This window comes from Leopardus geoffroyi, chromosome B1 (assembly GCF_018350155.1).
Source record: "Leopardus geoffroyi isolate Oge1 chromosome B1, O.geoffroyi_Oge1_pat1.0, whole genome shotgun sequence".
NCBI lineage: Eukaryota > Metazoa > Chordata > Mammalia > Carnivora > Felidae > Leopardus > Leopardus geoffroyi.
Genome location: NC_059327.1, coordinates 87,549,119 through 87,567,222, shown reverse-complemented (window position 1 = coordinate 87,567,222; position 18,104 = coordinate 87,549,119). Strand labels below are relative to the sequence as shown.

The window sequence follows — 18,104 nt, the reverse complement described above, 5'->3', positions numbered from 1 at the left end:
AATATATGTAGATATTTATTGTTTATATTTATCCATCCACATTTCAATATGTATTAATTATGTGGCAGACTAAAGATTAACATATTGTGTGTATTAGTCAGGGCTTGTAAGCTAAACACAAAGTTTGATCATTTGTAGATTTACAAACCACAAACAGGCATATATGATAATCAGAAATGGAGTTTTGTCTCGTTCTTTGTTCTGATATTAGTCCTGGGGAATTCATCCAGAATATCAAAGTAGAGTTTGGAAGGAAAAGGTAACCAGGAACCACCAACATCTGTGATCCATGTCTCCATTGTGGAGAAAAAAAGTTTTAGTGGAAATCTATAGGAAAATATCACTGTCAATAGCGTAACAGGCAGGTAAGAGTGGGAGGGGAGGTGAAACTTAAGGTAACACTATACTGAAGTAAATCTTACCTTACATTTTATTCCACTGGATTTATTCAAGCCTATTTATGAGTATTCTTTATTGGCCTTAATTTTTATCCCCAGTAATAACAGTCTTCAAACATACTATTTGCTAAAATCTGCATGGTTCTAAAGTGAACTATTTTTAGAAAACTACGTTCAACTTAATGGGAATAATTAGAACCATGAGGCCTCCAAGAAATGTTTTAATCCATTTAAACCTTTGTGAGTTTTTAAAATAAGAACTCCTGCTATGCACAGATTATTGGGTCAATATTTATATTTAAATAGGGAGAAATATAATTGTAAAACACAAACATAATTATGTTTGCTACAGCATTTTACATTTTCCAAAATGTTTTAATGTACTCCGCCTGATTGGGATGTCACAGCAACCATATATTGTAGGTAAGTGAGTTATTATTGTACTCCTTAAGCATCTCCTGCATTGCAATTTCCCTCCCTGCTTTCATCTAGCACTGTATTTATTCTTTCCTCATGACAATGAAAGAAAAAAGCCTGAACTTAACCAGCTCGGGAAGTCATCAAACACTCATTTTATATGTATATGTGCCCCAAATTATAGTTGAAGTCTTAGCAACCTCATCTTGACCTCTGTTTTAAATATCTGAACACTAGTATGGCCAGTTGTAGGGGAAGACCATTCACCGCTAGTAGGAACATGATATTGGTTTCGTTTACGTGCCTGGAAAAAAAAAGAAATATTTTATATGCATATCATATATGTAGCACCCATCTGCATATATGTATGCTATCACTATTTATAAATTTAGAGGCACCTGGGTGGCTCAGTGGGTTAAACGTCTGACTTCGGCTCAGGTCATGATCTCACGGTCTGTGGGTTTGAGCCCCATGTCGGGCTCTGTGCTGACAGCTCAGAGCCTGGAGCCTGTGCCTCCCCCTCTCTCTGCCCCTTCCTGGCTTGTCCTCTGTCTCTCAAAAATAAATAAACATTAAAAAAGTTTTATAAAAATTAAATAAATAAATAAAAATAAACTACAAACTTACAAGTGCAAAATGAGCAGCAGAATTCAATAGGGTGAGGAACATATTATTCCCAGAATCAAAGAAATGTCTTTTTGACTTTGGTATTCTACCCACAATTGGGCAGAATAAAGAAACAAGAATTTCAATCTGAATTTCCTCAGATGCTGGCCTCGCATAAAATTATAAGCGTTACCAGCTCGTTCAAATGCCTTGACAGTAAAATTACCAGTAGTCCAAAAGTGATTTCAGTCCAAAAAAGATCTCAGGCTTCATCTAGATGTCGACTTCATCTAGATAACTAAAAATGAAACTAATATCGAGATGTGCAATACATAAACAATATTGGCCAATACTATTCTCAGGGCACCACTGATGGTTTTCAAGTTAACAGAGAGACAGTCTGAAGCTTTCTGGTCCCAGTCATCCTGAGGTTTCCTATATTAATCATGTGTCTGGCTAATAGAAGCCTGGGACTCAAATATTTGCAGTATATGGGATATCATCCCCAGGTATCAAGTTATACCTGTAAGGTTTACCTGAGAGCTGGAGGAAAAATGAAACTTGCAACTTTGCCTTTCTAAATACCTACTAAAGCCTGTGAGACTAGGAACAGGGGCGCAAAAGGGCCCAACATTCACAGATGTTAAGTCCCTGAGAGATCTTATGTTAGAAAGACTGAAGACGGCACAAGATGCCGGATTTCATAAGAGGATCTGAGCATGACAGGAGAACTCACCATATCCAACCACCCAGGAAGTATTTTGAGTGCTCCGGGATGAAAGGGTCGGGAAACAGAGATGAGTTTAGCATGAAGCAAATGAGGTTTAAGCTTTAGGGCCCTCAATGTGCTAAGAGCGTCTAAAGAAGTGTTCACACGGTCATGAATTTCTGGAAATTCAGCAAAAATAAGATATTTAACCCTAACCATTAAAGACTATCATCTCTTTCCATCCCAGCCTGCTCTGAAGTTGGAGTCATTACAGGAACATTTGAGATAGAGTGAAGTGGAAGTTAAGTCAGGAATACATTTAGGGCAAGCTTAATGAAGTTTAATGAGATATATTTCTTTGGTTCGCAGGCATGTATGCCTTAGGTTATTGTCAGCTGGGAGAGGCTTTAAGGAACACACTGTTGTGTAGACACACCCAGTTTCATAACACAAGCATACAAGTCCAAAGGTCAAGTCACAATGTGAGCAAATGCTATAGCACCTGGAACCAGAGCATATGGGTAGAGAAGATGATGTGAAATGTACACAGCCAGAAGGTAGACTGTGGAAAACATCCTAATCGTTAGATGAGTTAAAACTGTAAACAGAGAATTTGATTCACATTGATATCTAGTTAAAGAATTGACTTGTGTCAAGAATATGCTTTCTGGATAAGTGTATACAATTATAAATGCACTATGGTGGTTTTCTTAAATTCTAAAACCTGGCATGGTGGTAGCAATTGTAAGTGGTGAAAATATCTCTAAACACAAATTTTAATCAACTATCTCAGAGGAAGGGCTGAATTAGCTTTCTGTATCGAAAATACTATATTTCTTATGTAAAGAAGTATTCAAAGAGTATCAGCCCAAGAGGAGAAGAGAATAATATCTTAGAGGTGTGGAGATTTTGTGATATCTTCGTCATTAGTCAACTTTTTCAAATGTGATGTGGGTTTTGAATTCTATATCAATAGTTTCTTTCATAGCTAAATCTGCATTCATACTTTTGTATCCTTTTCTCAAAGAGTTTCTACAAAATTGAATAAACTTCAGGCTCCACAAAACTTCTATCTTCCTCCAGGTGGTGTATTAATAATATATTGATTTAATTTATACCTGAATCAGGCTGCTGAATAAGGCTCTTCCAATAGTTTGAGATTTCTACTAACACCCCAAAGCTGAGGACTATTGGTGCTAAATAGCACACATTGTCAAGATTGCCCACATACACATCTCCATGTGCCTACTGAAGGTTCTGTCTGCTGCTGCAAACATTATATACCCTTCCAGGCTTAGGTAAAATCAGACTAAAAAGTTCAAAGAGAATGAGTAAGAATCAAGAGTCATTAGTCTAAGGAGAAAATATAATGCGCTTTTCTCCTCCACTTCAGGTCCACCTTCCAACCCTTCTCCACCTCACCCCCAGCACCCACAATCCCGCCCAGACAGGCTGACCAGTATGGGTGCATCAACGTGTGCTCATGCCCTCTGGCTCTCTCTGGGTGCCACTCTTATGGAGAATGAACAGGAGATGGGAAAGAGGAAGGAGAGTTATGGCGTTACCAAAAGCTGGCTGTTCCTAGCAGTGAAGGACACAACTCATGTTGGTTACCTTCTCTACACAGTTCTGCCTCCAGCTTCAGTAACCACTTTCTCCCTAGTATTTCAGTCTTAGGGATAGTTGTTGCAGTTTTGGAGTGGTGGTGGGGGTCCAAAGCCGATGGCCAAGAAAGAATTCTTGAGAGGTCTTTGGTGCAAAAAGATTACTTTATTAAAGCATGGGGACAGGACCCCATGGGCAGAAAGAGCTGCACTGGGGTTGTGAGGAGTGGCTGATTATATACCGTGGAGTTGGTTGGGGAAGGGGGCGGTAAAGACAAAAGGGAGGTTTCGAAAAAGACTTTCATATGCTAAAGAGGACTCCTAAGATACTAGAGGCCTAGCTATTGTCAGGCTAAGATATTTTTCCCTCTAGCAAAGCATTAACTTCTAAAAACAGTAGGGAGTTTCTGGAAAAAAGTTCTAATCCCCTCCCTCAAGTACTTGTCAATGGCAGAAGGTTATAAAGAAATTTCGTTTTCTCTATATTTTCTTCTTGCCTTTGTTCCCCACATCACCATGGAGGGGAGGGTGATGTTAGGGCTCCAGGAAACTGAGTCAATAGGTTTCTGGATATTGCCTTTTTTCTTGTAAATCATTAAAATAGTTGCAAACTGATGTATGCAATACATCTAATGTCCTGTATGACTTTGGTCTCTATCAGTTAACCATTTGTTTTTCCCTTTCCTTTGTCCTTGGGCAGCCAGGAGTGCCTGAGAAATATCACACCTATCCCACTTGGTGGGGGAGGTGGGGGTTTGAGGGGTGACAGCTTGCCTTTTGCTCCCTCATCAAAGTGACTGTAAGAGTTCAAGGGTATTGAATTTTCCCTTTTGGTTTTCTTATATCCTTCCTGTATCTTTTTAAACACTCATTTTTTTTCATGAATGAGTGCAATTTATTGTTTTACTTTGATCATTTTATAACAAGCTTTTATTTTCTCATCTTTAGGCTTTCCCAGGTGAGTTCTTTTTTCTAATTTTGTGTGTGTGTGTGGTGAAATGTACAACATTGACTACCTTAACCACTTTTAAGTACACATTTCAGTGGTATCAGTTTCATTTGTATCCATTATACAACCATTGCCATCATCCATTTCTAAAACACTTCACATCTGGAAAAACTGAAACCCAATACCCATGAAACAATAACTCCCCATTTTCCTTCCCCCCGACTCCTGGCAACCATCATTCAACTTTCTGTCTCTAAAAAGATAATTCATAGAATGGGATAAAATATTTATAAATCATTTATCTGATTAGGGATTAATATCCAGAATATATGGAAAACTATAAAAACTCACCAACAAAAACACAGACACTTCAACTTATAAAACAGCAAAAGGCTGTTTAGAATAGACATTTCTCCAAAGAAGACACGCAAATGACCAAACAAGCACATGAAAAGCCCTTGAACATCAGTAATCAGTAAGATCATGCAAATCAAAAACCACAATGAGCTATTACCTCACAACCCATTAAAATGGCTACGACAAAGAAAAAAAAAAAAGGTACAGGTGGAGATGTGGAGAAATTGGAATGTGTGCACTGTTGTTCGAATGCAAAATGGTGCAGCCACTGTGGAAAACAGTATGACGGTTTCTTAAAAAAGTTAAAATACAGGGGCACCTGGGTGGTTCAGTTAGTTAGGTGTCTGACTCTTGATTTTGACTCAGGTCATAATCTCACAGTCGATGGGTTCGAGCCCATTGTTGGGCTCCACACTGCCAGTGCAGAGCCTGCTTGAGATTCTCTCCTTCCAGCCCTCCCCTGCTCTGTCTCCCTTTCTCAAAATAAATACACTTAAAAAATACATAAATAAAAATAAAAATACAATTACCATATGACCTACCAATTCCACTTCTAAGTATATACTCAAAACAATGGAAAGCAAGGCCTCAAAGAGACATTTGTATGCCCACATTTCTAACACGTTGTTTATGACAGCTAAAACATAGAAGCAATCCATGCCCATTGATAGATGAATGGATAAACAAAATGTAGTCTATATATACAATGAAATATCGTTCAACCTTAAATAGAAAGTAAATAGTTTGTCTCTTTTCAAGTTTTGTAAACTGCTTCTCATTTGACCATTTTGAACGTTATATCTATTTCCTACTGTCACTTAAACTAATGTCTACCAAAACCACGTGAGGGGGTCTTCAAGAAAGCTAATATCTTTGAGTGGTTTTCAGTAAAAAGGGGAAATGGATCTTTGAATAACTTTGGATTTCCAGTTTGTTAGTGGCCTTGCTGGTCTTCCTTCTATGCTTCCGGGTCTCCTGCCAGAAGGGATTCCTCAGACGACTCAGAAGAGCTCACATAGGAACACATTCCCTGCAGCAGGGAATTGAGCACTGGGAGGTCACCAGCAGAGCTTCCTAAAAGGATGCATGTGCCGTAGAAGAGGACCCCGATTTGAGCTTCTGTCACTCACAGAAGCAAAGCAGAACCCCGAGAATCAATCAAGAAGAAATTGCTTATTATGCGCTCAGTTACACAAAAGATATTTTTCTCTTTCCTTTCCTCCTTTCCAAGCTCCAACACTCTGGAGGATCCAGAGGTGATAAGAGTAGGGATACCAGATAAAATCCATGATGCCCAGATCAATTTGAATTTCAGATAAACAGTAACAACAATGAGCATAACTGTGTACTATGGAATACTTGGATTATACTTATAATAAAAATAATTTGTTTATCCGAAACTCAAATCTAACTATTTTTCTTTTGTGTCTAGTTTTGTTTTTGATAAATCTGACAGCCCAATCTAAGACGAGGAGACAGTGTCTCAGGATTAGAGCTTTCCCACCCCTACCCCAAACATCACTTTTTTTTTAGGCTGATCAGTAAGGGGAGGACAAAAGGAGAGTTTTAGATCAGAAATGAGATTGAAATGCTAAACTATTCTGGACCATACTAGCCTTTTTTTCTATGAAATGGAGAAAGTTCTAGAGTCTACATAAATCTCTTTAAATGGTGACAAGGAGAAAAGTAACACATATTCATGTTTTTGGGCCCCACCGCACCAATTTCAGGTTTGCCCAACAAGAAGATTAAATTCAAGAGCTTGATAAAATGTCCAAATACAACCTTGGGTTGTCATTAATTCTACTGTGAAGACTGTCTATCTACACAGAGACTAACACTACCATCCCTAGAAATAGATACAATGTGTTTTTGAAATAATGGCTGGCTATGAAAACAGATGTAAGAGTTTTTATGTGGGTTCTCAGACATCAGTGCAGGCTTGGGAAATATCAGATAGCTGAGATAGTGAAGAAAATGGGGACTTTCCAATCCCTTCTTAAAAGCCCCTGTGCAGACCTAAAGTACTTGGCTGGAGGTTCAAGTGGAATAACACGAATGCAGCTTTGATAGAGCTTGCTGACCATGCTGATTCCTCTGCGGTGTCCAGGAACTCTTATAAAGAAGGATGTATAGAAAGTGATCCTTAAATCCCACCTCAGATGCTCAGTATTTTTTAAAAAGACTGAATGAACCTCTTCCTAAAGAAAGAATATCTCTGTAAGAATGTCCTACATCTCAGAACCTGGCATCCCTCCCTAAAATGGGCACACCACCAGAAACACAATCTCATTTCATAGAAGGGACAGAAAAGTGTGCAGTCCAGTCTTTTGTGGTAACCAGGAAGACATAAAAATATAAGTAATTCTGAACTTGTCCCACGGGGAAGACACTTTGGAGCCCTAGTTAGAATAGGTTGTTTAGATGTGAGCCCACTCTTCTCCTGAAGTTAATGAAGCTCATTTGGGAAGAGGGAAAGAGGGAAGAGATAAAAAAGTTTTTTACAGTCACCAAGATCTGTGGCAGGGCTATTTGGTGATGGTTTCCATGGCTTGAGACTCAGTAAATCAGACAGGCAGACCCTGCTTCTATGAGTGAGTGCTCAGGTATCAGAGGCCAACTTGGTAGATCTTATGAACTGATAGGATTCTACCTGAGACTGAAAGATAATACAGAAGGCCTAACTGGTAAGGATAGAGATACATTGTCTTCCACAAGCTTGTCAGAGAAGCCCTTTCTGAGAAGGTAGCATTTAGGATAAGAAGTCAGCCTTGCAAATAGCAAACGGGAAGAGCAACCCAGACAGTTGAAACAGTGCAAGGTAGGATTCAAGGTCAAAAGGAGCACGACATATTTGAGGTATGAATAGAAGTCCATTGAGTGGGAACGTGGTGAGAGAGCAAATGGCTCAAAGGAGTTAGGGAGGTAAGTTAAAAGTCGAGCAAAAAAAAAGAATAAATGAGCAAATAAATGTGCGATTACTATAAAGCATATTTGCATTCCACTTATCAGTCAAATTTGGGAAGAAAGGATCCTCTAAGTACAAAGTGAGTAGTGACTGTTTTATACAGAAAAGGAAGGCAAAAATCATTCCTCAGAATCTGCAGAAATAAAAGAATTTAAAGTCTTGGAGAAAGCCAACACCAACGTGAGAAGTAGATACAGGGCTTCGCAGTAAGGAAGATACCCTTCTCCCCACCTTTCAAGAAAGCTGTTGAAGAAGAAATTTCCCCCCAAGGTTCCCACACTGGGAAAGCACCAGTACAAAGAAAAGCCCCCTTGTTTCTTTCCATGGACAGTGGAAAGTTTCTGCTTTGTTTTTGCTTTTGTGTTTGTGTGTGTGTGTGTGTGTAGTTTAGTGAGATAAAAGCTATTTACTGACACTGAGTAAAACATATACAAAGAATTCTGAGGAACAAGCTGAAAACTTTCCCTTGCTTATTTTCTCACACAGAGACCCATATTGCCCCGAAGGCAGGATGTACCAGTTTTCCTTTCTGGAAAAGCAAACAGGCAGTAAGCTTCACTGAGAGAGCAGATTTTGTCCTTAAAGACCTGCAGGGCAGAGATCCTTCTAGTGAGTGGTAGTAGGTATGGTTGCCCCCAGTGCCAAGACAGACAGGGCCAGCTAAGGGAATCGAGGGCACAGACTAGTGTCCGTAAAACTTCAAGAAGACCATGGCTCAAAACATGTTAAGGGATATCCTGTGTGCTTAGGATTTTCTTACCAGGGAAAGAACACCCCTTAATTGGCTTTTGAGAAGACAGTAGTCATTCCAACTGACAATAAGTAAGTATGACAGAGTCATAGTGAGAAGAATTATTTAGATAACTATGACCATAACTGTCAATTTCTAGACTAAGTAGAATTTAGTCTTCAAAAAAGAGATCTTTCAATCATGAAATTTTGGAACTGGAAGATAACTGGAAGTACAAGTCATTAATCTCCCTATTTTTCAAATTAGGAAAATGAAACAGAGACAAAGCAGGTGATTTAAAGACAGCTATAACAGGGGCAAGGTCTATGAGTTTCATGTGCTCTCCCCCTCATTCTTCTTACTGCTCCCAAGGGCGGTATAAACGAGACTCCTAAGACCTCTGAAGAGTGTAAAGGGAGTCCAAGCACAGCATGCCTATTTGTGAATTTAATCAGTGGAAGTTTTCATCTATTTACTTCTTGCAAGAGAAAAACGGGGGCAAGGGTATGCTTAACATCTCCTTCTTTGAGAGTACATAGCCATGTGTACATGTTGCCTACGGAAGTCTACCATAGCTAGCTCAGTGTACTTGGAGCAGAAGCGAGCATTGATCAGAGGAGAAAATGAGTAAGACTCTGGACTCAGAGACATAGGTTTGTAACAATGTTTTGCCAACAAAATGTACTTCAGAGAAAGTAGTTGTTCATTTTTAATGAAATCACCCTTTTATTTGAAGGGCAAATACATCCGTTTTTTAAGTATAGAGAATAAAAGAAAATTTTAAAATATAAAGAGCTTAAAAAGGGGCAATAATCCAGAAATAATTACCAGGATCAGTAATTTTAAGAGTTTGGGACTCTGCATATTTCTGATGTCAAAATTTGAAAGTGAATTTTAGAACTCCTGTATCTCAGAGCGTATTTAATACCTTTGCAAATAATCAGCTCTTGTTTTTATTTGTATTTCACTATCAAGAACATGCTTTTCTCCCTTGAAGGTGCAATTAAAAATAATGATAATAATAATAATATATGAACTGCTGTTTTAGATAGTGTGATCTCTTAAAAATATTATCATCTCTCTGACTCACTCTATTCCATTTCAATCTATAGTTCTGTAAGCAACAAAATGATGTGGTAGGCAGAATAATGGACCCCCAAGAGAGTTCTATGTCCTAATCCTCAGCACTTGTGACTATGTTACTTTACATGGCAAAGGGGAATTACCTGTGCAGATGGAATTAAGGTTGTTGATCAGCTGACTTTTGGGATGAGCACTGGGTGTTGTATGGAAACCAATTTGACAATAAATTTCATATATTGAATAAATAAATAAATAAATAAATAAATAAATAAACTAATTAGATGTCTGAAAAAAAAAAATAGAGGGATTGAGGCACCTGGGTGGCTCAGTCCGTTGAGCATCCAACTTCAGCAGGGGGCGGTCATGATCTCACAGCTTGTGAGTTTGAGCCCTGTAAATCGGGCTCTGTGCTGACAGCTCAGAGCCTAGAGCCTGCTTCGGATTCTGTATCTCCCTCTTTCTCTGCCCCTCCCCCCACTCATGCTCTGTCTCTCTCTCTCTCTCTCAAAAATAAATAAGCATTAAAAAAGTTTTTAAAAATAAAATAGGGGGGGGGGTTATTCTGGATCATCCAGAAGGGCCCAATAAATCACAAGGGGTCCTTAAATGTGGAAGAGGGAAGCAGAAGAGTCAAGTGTCAGAATTACACAATGTGAAATAGACCTGCATAGCCATTGCCAGCTTTGAAGACAGAAGGGGCCTGAGCCAAGCAATGTCCGGCATTGTCTCCAAGAGCCTCCAGAAAGGAACTCAGCCCTGACCTCATCTTGATTGCAGCCCAGTGTGACCTACATTGGACTTCTGACCTCTAGAAGTCCAAACAATGAGACTAAGATGATAAACTTGTATTGTTTTAAGCTACCAAGTACGGTAATTTGTTACAGCAGTCACAGAAAACTAATATACATGACAAGGGAATATAAAATCACCCAGGTTTGCAAACAATATTAAATAAGTTAGAGTTAAGAAAAATAATTGAATTTGGAAATTAACTTCTCCACAATTTCATGCCACACTTTCCAAAAGGAAATTAACAAATTCAGCTTCTAAAAGAACATGAAAGTGGTGTTGTTTGCACAGAATATACAACTTGTTTAATGTTATTTTACCCTAACCATATTCTCTATTCTTCATTATGATTATTCCTTTTAAACTTCTGAACTATTATAAATTTAAAAATAAAACTAATCTGTACCATTTTAGTTAAGTATTCTAATCAATCACTCAATATTTGTTGAGTTCTCTCTGCGCAGCTGTTCTCAGAGAATTTACTGTTTATGTTAAGAGATTAGTTTTTATTTATTTTTTTTTTAATTTTTTTTTTCAACGTTTATTTATTTTTGGGACAGAGAGAGACAGAGCATGAACGGGGGAGGGGCGAGAGAGAGGGAGACACAGAATCGGAAACAGGCTCCAGGCTCTGAGCCATCAGCCCAGAGCCCAACGGGGGGCTCGAACTCGCGGACCTCGAGATCGTGACCTGGCCGAAGTCGGACGCTTAACCGACTGCGCCACCCAGGCGCCCCCAACAACAGCTCTTTTAAACATGTGATATAAATATCAGTGCTTAATTTTTAGAAAAATAGTTTGATTTACATTTGTATTATAAAATAATGAATATCAATCATTATTAATAAACACATATGACTCTATTTGAAGAGTCTTATCCTTTTTTTTTTTTTTTTTTTTTTTTTTAAATTTTTTTTTTTCAACGTTTATTTATTTTTGGGACAGAGAGAGACAGAGCATGACCGGGGGAGGGGCAGAGAGAGAGGGAGACACAGAATCGGAAACAGGCTCCAGGCTCTGAGCCATCAGCCCAGAGCCCGACGCGGGGCTCGAACTCACGGACCGCGAGATCGTGACCTGGCTGAAGTCGGACGCTTAACCGACTGCGCCACCCAGGCGCCCCTGAAGAGTCTTATCCTTAAAAGAGAAAACTTAGCATTACTCACCACATACTACAAAATCTCTGATTACTTGGACATTTTTGCCTTCACATATGTTGTGTTTATTATCGCTATCCTTTATGAGAATTTATTTTCAAATTACAAAAGCAGCACATGTTCATTTTAAATAGAGAATAACATAAATATGGTAAAAGAAAAAAATGACAAATCTTGTCTTCTCCAATCATTGTCTCCATTAAGATACCAATATTAATAGCTTGGCATATGTTCTTATTAACATTTTTGTATGTTAACATAAACTAATCAATGTGTGTTCCTAAGTATCAGAGGGTGTTATTGTTGTTTTTACAAATGTATGAACTTTCACTATACAAATGAGTCTTTTCTTGAGTCTGTTTTCCTTTTACTAATGTTTCACGGATGTCAGTATTGTCACTAGCTGCATAACATTCCATAGTTTGGACAGTAACACAGCATAATTTCTTCAACATTTCTCTATTGAGGAATATTTTAGATTGTTTTCAATTTTTATCACAGAACACAATGTTGATTCACATGTCTTTTTTGTATACACAAAATATTTACGGCTTATGTTTTTCAGATAGATTCTACAAAACACACTGCTGTGTTACATGTATACTCTTAATTTTAATAGGGTCGCCTGGGTGGCTCAGTCAGTTAGGCATACGACTTTGGTTCAGGTCATGATCTTACGGTTCGAGGGTTCAAGCCCTGCATAAGGCTCTGTGCTGAGAGCTGAGAGCCTGGAATGTGCTTCAGATTCTGTGTCTCCCTCTCTCTCTGACCCTCCCTTGCTCGTTCTCTCTCTCTCTCAAAATAAAAAGCATTAAAAATGTTTAATTTTAATAGATATTACAGATTAAATCCAAGAGTCAGATTACATTCCCAGAGTTGTGGCAATCTGACTCACAGACAGTACATGAAAATATGCATCTTTTTACCATCTAAATAACTGGATGTTTCAATCTTCTGATTATCAACAAACTTATGGTTGAAAATAGAATCTCATTGATCTTTTAATTGAATTTCACTCAAATTAAGCATCTCTTCCTATATTTCTTTTCCATTTGCATTTCTATTTCTGTGGAGGCCTGATTTTGTCTTTTGTTCCGTTTTTGTACTGAATAGCTTTTCCTTTCATTTCATTCTTAATTGGTAGGAGCTTTTAATATTTAAAGGTATTTGTACTTATTCTACCATACGTTTTATAAATATTTTCTCTCAAATAATTTTTATATTTTGATGTTTTATTGTGTCTTTTTCCACATAGAAAATTTTAATTTTTATATAAAAAAATTGTCATTTTTTTACTTCTGAGGCACCACTGTAATTTTTTATTGAGAGGAAAGTAGTAATTAAGCACTTTGCATTAGTCCTACTAGTTTTCCATTCATTTCTTAATTCGCTAAATTCAATATTAAAAATATCCTGAAACTTACTTACGTACCAAACTCTCTAACATTATAGTTTACCAAAAATTATTTTCAAAACAAAGTAATTCCTAAATTTAAAAATTCCTAATTTAAAAATTCCTAATAATTTTTTTAAATGACATACATCTATAGAATTTGAATTTAGAGAAGATTATCATCTTGATTGTTGATAATTGATATTTGCTGAGTTAGTAGCAGTGTCACTGGCTAAATTGCTCCCTAGAACATTCAGAATATTCTGTCATTATCAATATGAAATGTTGCACCTTTAAAATAAGACACAATAAACACATGTATCCATGTGTTTGTCTGTAAACAAATGAATAAATGTAGAGATAGATTAATAGCTTGGAGCCAGATAAATTAGCAGGGATGGTAGGGATAATATGTGAGAAAAATTCAGTTTAGTGTAAAATTTTGCCATATTCTGTTACCTGAATCTTCCTAAATCTATCTGTCTCCTTTATGGTAGTGTGAAGGTCTGAACGCCATTACATGAGAGATTAGGAATTGGCATCATTCTGAAAACCCATTACACGGCTGTATCTCATTCAGTTGAATAGAATGCAAAAGGTCGGCCTGGCATTCACATTCTCTTTTCTCCAAGGAAAATCCACTGATTTCAGAATTCTCGTCAATCAGCTCTAGAAGCTGAGCAGAGCTTTTGACATCTTTGAGAAACAAAAGGGGATAAGTCTTGGACTTAAAGGTCCTGGGAGTATGCGGCTACCTGAAGGACAGCACCATTCTCCTAGTCTGCCCTGGGGTGTGACCTGGAAGCCACGGAGGTGCTGGTCCTGGCTGGATACCACGTGCAGAAGGAGAACAAGCTGAGTCTGGCACCCCCGGGGACCTGGTCTGGCAGGTGTGCAAAGGGCCCGCTCCGGGCTGGCTGCCTGGAGAGTAGAAGGATCTTGTGGCCTCTTCCCCTGAGCGCTTGGGCAGGAGATCCCAGAGACTCAGCCCAGCACCAGGGAGGTACCCTCACTCTGCATACAGCTGAGGTTGCCCGGCCAAATCTCAAGGTCCCCAATGATGCTGCAAAGTGAACTTCAACTACAACCTGGAGCAGGCAGATGAGCTAAAGCTGCAAATGGAGGAGATGGTGGAAGTGATAAAGGGGAATAGGGGTGACTGGTGGCTGGGGAATAAGAACAAGCAGCTGGAAGCCTTCCCATCCAACTTTGTGGAGTTGCTGGACAGTGGGCTCCTAAGCCTCAGGAACCCAGACATGCCTTCAGTCAGCCCTGGTCTCCAGTAGGCCTCCCAAGCTGAGCAGCCTGACCTATGACAGCCCTCTAGACTACCTGCAGACAGTCTTCCGCACTGAGATCTACAGGGTCCTGTCCAACTACCAGCCTGAGGCCCCGGAGGAGTTGGTGCTGTGGAAGAAGGATGAGGTAAAAGTACTGAGGAAGACCATGGAGGTTAAGGAAAATGGTATCTCGAGAATCAGCTCTTACTAAGGAATCAAAGAAGATGCTACTCAGAACAGCCCTCCCTACAGTCAAGAAGCTGGTGACAGCCCCCCACTGGGCACAGCACAGCCAAACCATCTGAGACACCCAGTGGAGCCAGTTAGGAGTGCCCATCCCAGACTCAGTCTCCAGTGGCAGCTTCCTCAGGGGGAGGTCCAGACCACCCCGGCAGAAAGGGATTGAAAACCCAGGCTCCCTGGCAGTGCTCTGCAACCAATCATGAGAAAGGGCAGAGCAGCCTAGCAAAGGCCCCTCTTGTGAATAAAACCCCCACCCAGATAAGGCCCCCACCCCAGAGGAAACCCTGACTCCAGATAAGGTCCCCATCTCAGAGGAGGCCCTAACTCTGGAGTTCAAGGTTCTAGCCCCAAACAACCCCACCCTAGAGGAGAGCCTGACTGGACAAGTGCCCCCAGCTCAGACAGTGTCATTTCTGGGGATGAGGCCCCTGTCCCAGAAGTCCCACCTGAGAATGAAGCCCCTAGCCTAAAGATGGCCCTTCTTGGTGACAAGACCTCCAACCTAGAAAAGGTCTTGACCCCTGAGCAGGTGCTCTCTGAAGAGACCTTCACCAGAGACAACACTCAGTTCCATCACTTCTTTCTGGAGCAAGCCCTGCCAAAGTTCAAGTCTCTTGTAGCCAATAAGACTCAATCCCAAGAAGTCCACATGCCAGAGGAGCCCCACCTCTGCATGATGATGCACCATCTCCATCAGAGGGACAGCCCCCCCTTCCAGTCTAAATCCAATCCAGGGTCCATGCCTGCCCTTGAGAAGGCTACAACCCTCTTCTCCGAGGCACCTGAGAGCATGAGGCTACCTCGAAAGAGGCTGTACTCCCCAAAGAGGAAGTGCCCCAGAGAGAGCAGGTATCCTACTCGAAAGAATCCTCATCCCATCAAGTCAACTCCAGACCTCGAAGACACTCCCACCCCAATTTCCTTGGTCCCGCAAAATCTCAGGGACAGCGAACGTGATAGGTGATATAATGAGGCTACAGGACGAGATGCAGTCTTTAAGGAAGTGTGGGAGCAGACAGGGAGTACAGCTAGAGAGGAAGCTGGCCAACATCTGGGAGGAGCTGAAGACCGAGAAGTAGAAGCTCCAGCTGCTGGAGGTGCAGATGAAGCAGGGGACTCAGGAGTTCAGGATCCAGGCCTCCATCTATGCACAGATGCAGAGGCAGTGAGGATGGGGCAGGGAGGGACTAAGGCAGGACTCGGGGTGGGGGGTCACATTCCGGCCACCTCCGTCCTTGCACACAACTTTGAGAAATGCAAAAACCTGCCTTGTACGTGGAGGGGAAAAAAAAAAGACAGGAAGTAAAAAGAAAAGATTTTAAAACAAAAGGTCCCAGTAAAATCTCTCAAGCTCTAGATTAGGAACCTAAAAGCTATGGTTTAAAAGAGTAAATAGGAAACGTGCCAGCCCTCATAAGGGCTGCAGCTACCTTCAAATGAAATAAGCATGTTTAAATAATCTAGTATCAACAGGATTCTTATCCACCTGACAGAAGTCAAGGTAAATCATCTCTGAGTAAAGATAATTGTGCCTTAAGCATCAAATTATTTTTACAAATTTTCACACCAATATCCAATTCTCAATCACAAATAAGCACATGAAGAGATGGATTAACTTGATGAAAAACAAACAATGAACAGTAGAAACAGATCTTCAGAGATAAGCAGATAAGCAAAAGAGACTTTAAAAATGAATATGTTGCTTACGTTCGAGAAACCAAAAGACAAGAATAAGAATACTGCAGAAAACTAGAAAGTATTAAAAAAATAATAACCAATAGAAACTCTAACTGAAAGATACAAAACCAAAATGCAAAAGTACTGGATAGATTTAACAGCAAATTAGACACAACTGAAGAAAGAATTAGTAAACGACGAGGCAAGCTATAAAGAAAATAAGCATCTGAGAGCATGGAAAAACAAATGGAATATACAGAAGAGAATATAGAAGACATAGGGACATGGTAAAAAAAATTACATGGTCTATTATATGCGTAATTGGAGAAGAAAGAGGTAATGAGGTGAGAGGTAATATTTGCAAAGACAACAGCTAAGAATTGTTACAGTCATACATTTCTACAGTCTCCAATTGTTACGATGCATTGGTATACTATAAATCATAAAAATGAATGACTTCTAGTTATATCAAAATAATATGGATTAATCTTACACACATGATATTAAGGAGAGGCAGCCAAATGCAGATATGATTTATACATATAAAGTTCAAAAACAGACAAAATTATGTTATAATGTCAGAAGTCAGAATAGCAGTTATCTTTAAGACAGAAGAAGAAAATACTGATTGAAGAGTCATAAGGCAGGCTTCTGAGTGCTGACAGTGTTCTATGTGTTGACCTTGGTGTCAGTTACCCAGGCATATTCACTTTGCAATATATATATAAATATACATAGTTTCCGTTGTATAAATTTGTTATACTTCATATAAAAGTTTAAAAATAAAGCAAAATAATAATTATAATATGCTTTTGGTAGAGAAAAATATTAATTACAAAAACAAAAATAAATTTATTTTTGTAATATTTATTTATATTGAGAGGGAGAGAAGGAGGAGAGGGACAGAGAGAGAGAGAGAGAGAGAGAGAGAGAATCCCAAGCAGGCTCCACACTGTCAGCACAAAGCTGGATGTGGGACTCAATCTCACAAACCGCGAGATCATGACCTGAGCAGAAAGCAAGAGTCAGACATGTAACCCATTGAACCACTCAGGCATCCCAAGAAATTTATCATTTTAATATGGTTCTTAAATTAAGAATTACATTTCAAGATTTACATTTTAAATATGTAACTATTAGTAAGACTATAGACTGTTCCACAGTTTCTGTAATTTAGGACTCCTCTGATGAAAAAAAAAAAAAAAAGGTTTGGGGCGCCTGGGTGGCGCAGTCGGTTAAGCCTCTGACTTCAGCCAGGTCACGATCTCGTGGTCCGTGAGTTCGAGCCCCGCGTGAGGCTCTGGGCTGATGGCTCAGAGCCTGGAGCCTGTTTCCGATTCTGTGTCTCCCTCTCTCTCTGCACCTCCCCCATTCATGCTCTGTCTCTCTCTGTCCCAAAAATAAATAAACGTTGAAAAAAAAAAAAAAACTGCAAGGAAAAAAAAAAAAGGTTTACTACAGCTCACTCTAGCAAAAAGAACCTTTGTAATTATACTTACAAAATTTTTCCAGTATTTTTTATTTTTCTGATTTCCAAAATGGTCAGATAGAATATATAAATACTGAAAGCTGCATGTGAATGTCTTTCCTTTTTCAGAAACATGACTTCTATATACTAAGTAATATATATGCACAAAGAACCTGCTAGTCATAATATCCATTCTGGTTCAGTCAAGGCAGCAAGTTATAAGAGGGATCCCTTTTAAATTATCTGATTAAGTTAACTGAGCAAATCTTGATTGCT

General features: G+C 39.3%; 1 pseudogene; it reads left to right on the top strand.

The window, feature by feature from the left end:
- Nucleotides 1–2,828: 2,828 nt before the first annotated feature.
- LOC123596402 lies at nt 2,829–14,908 on the top strand (annotated as a pseudogene).
- The last annotated feature ends 3,196 nt before the right edge of the window (nt 14,909–18,104 follow it).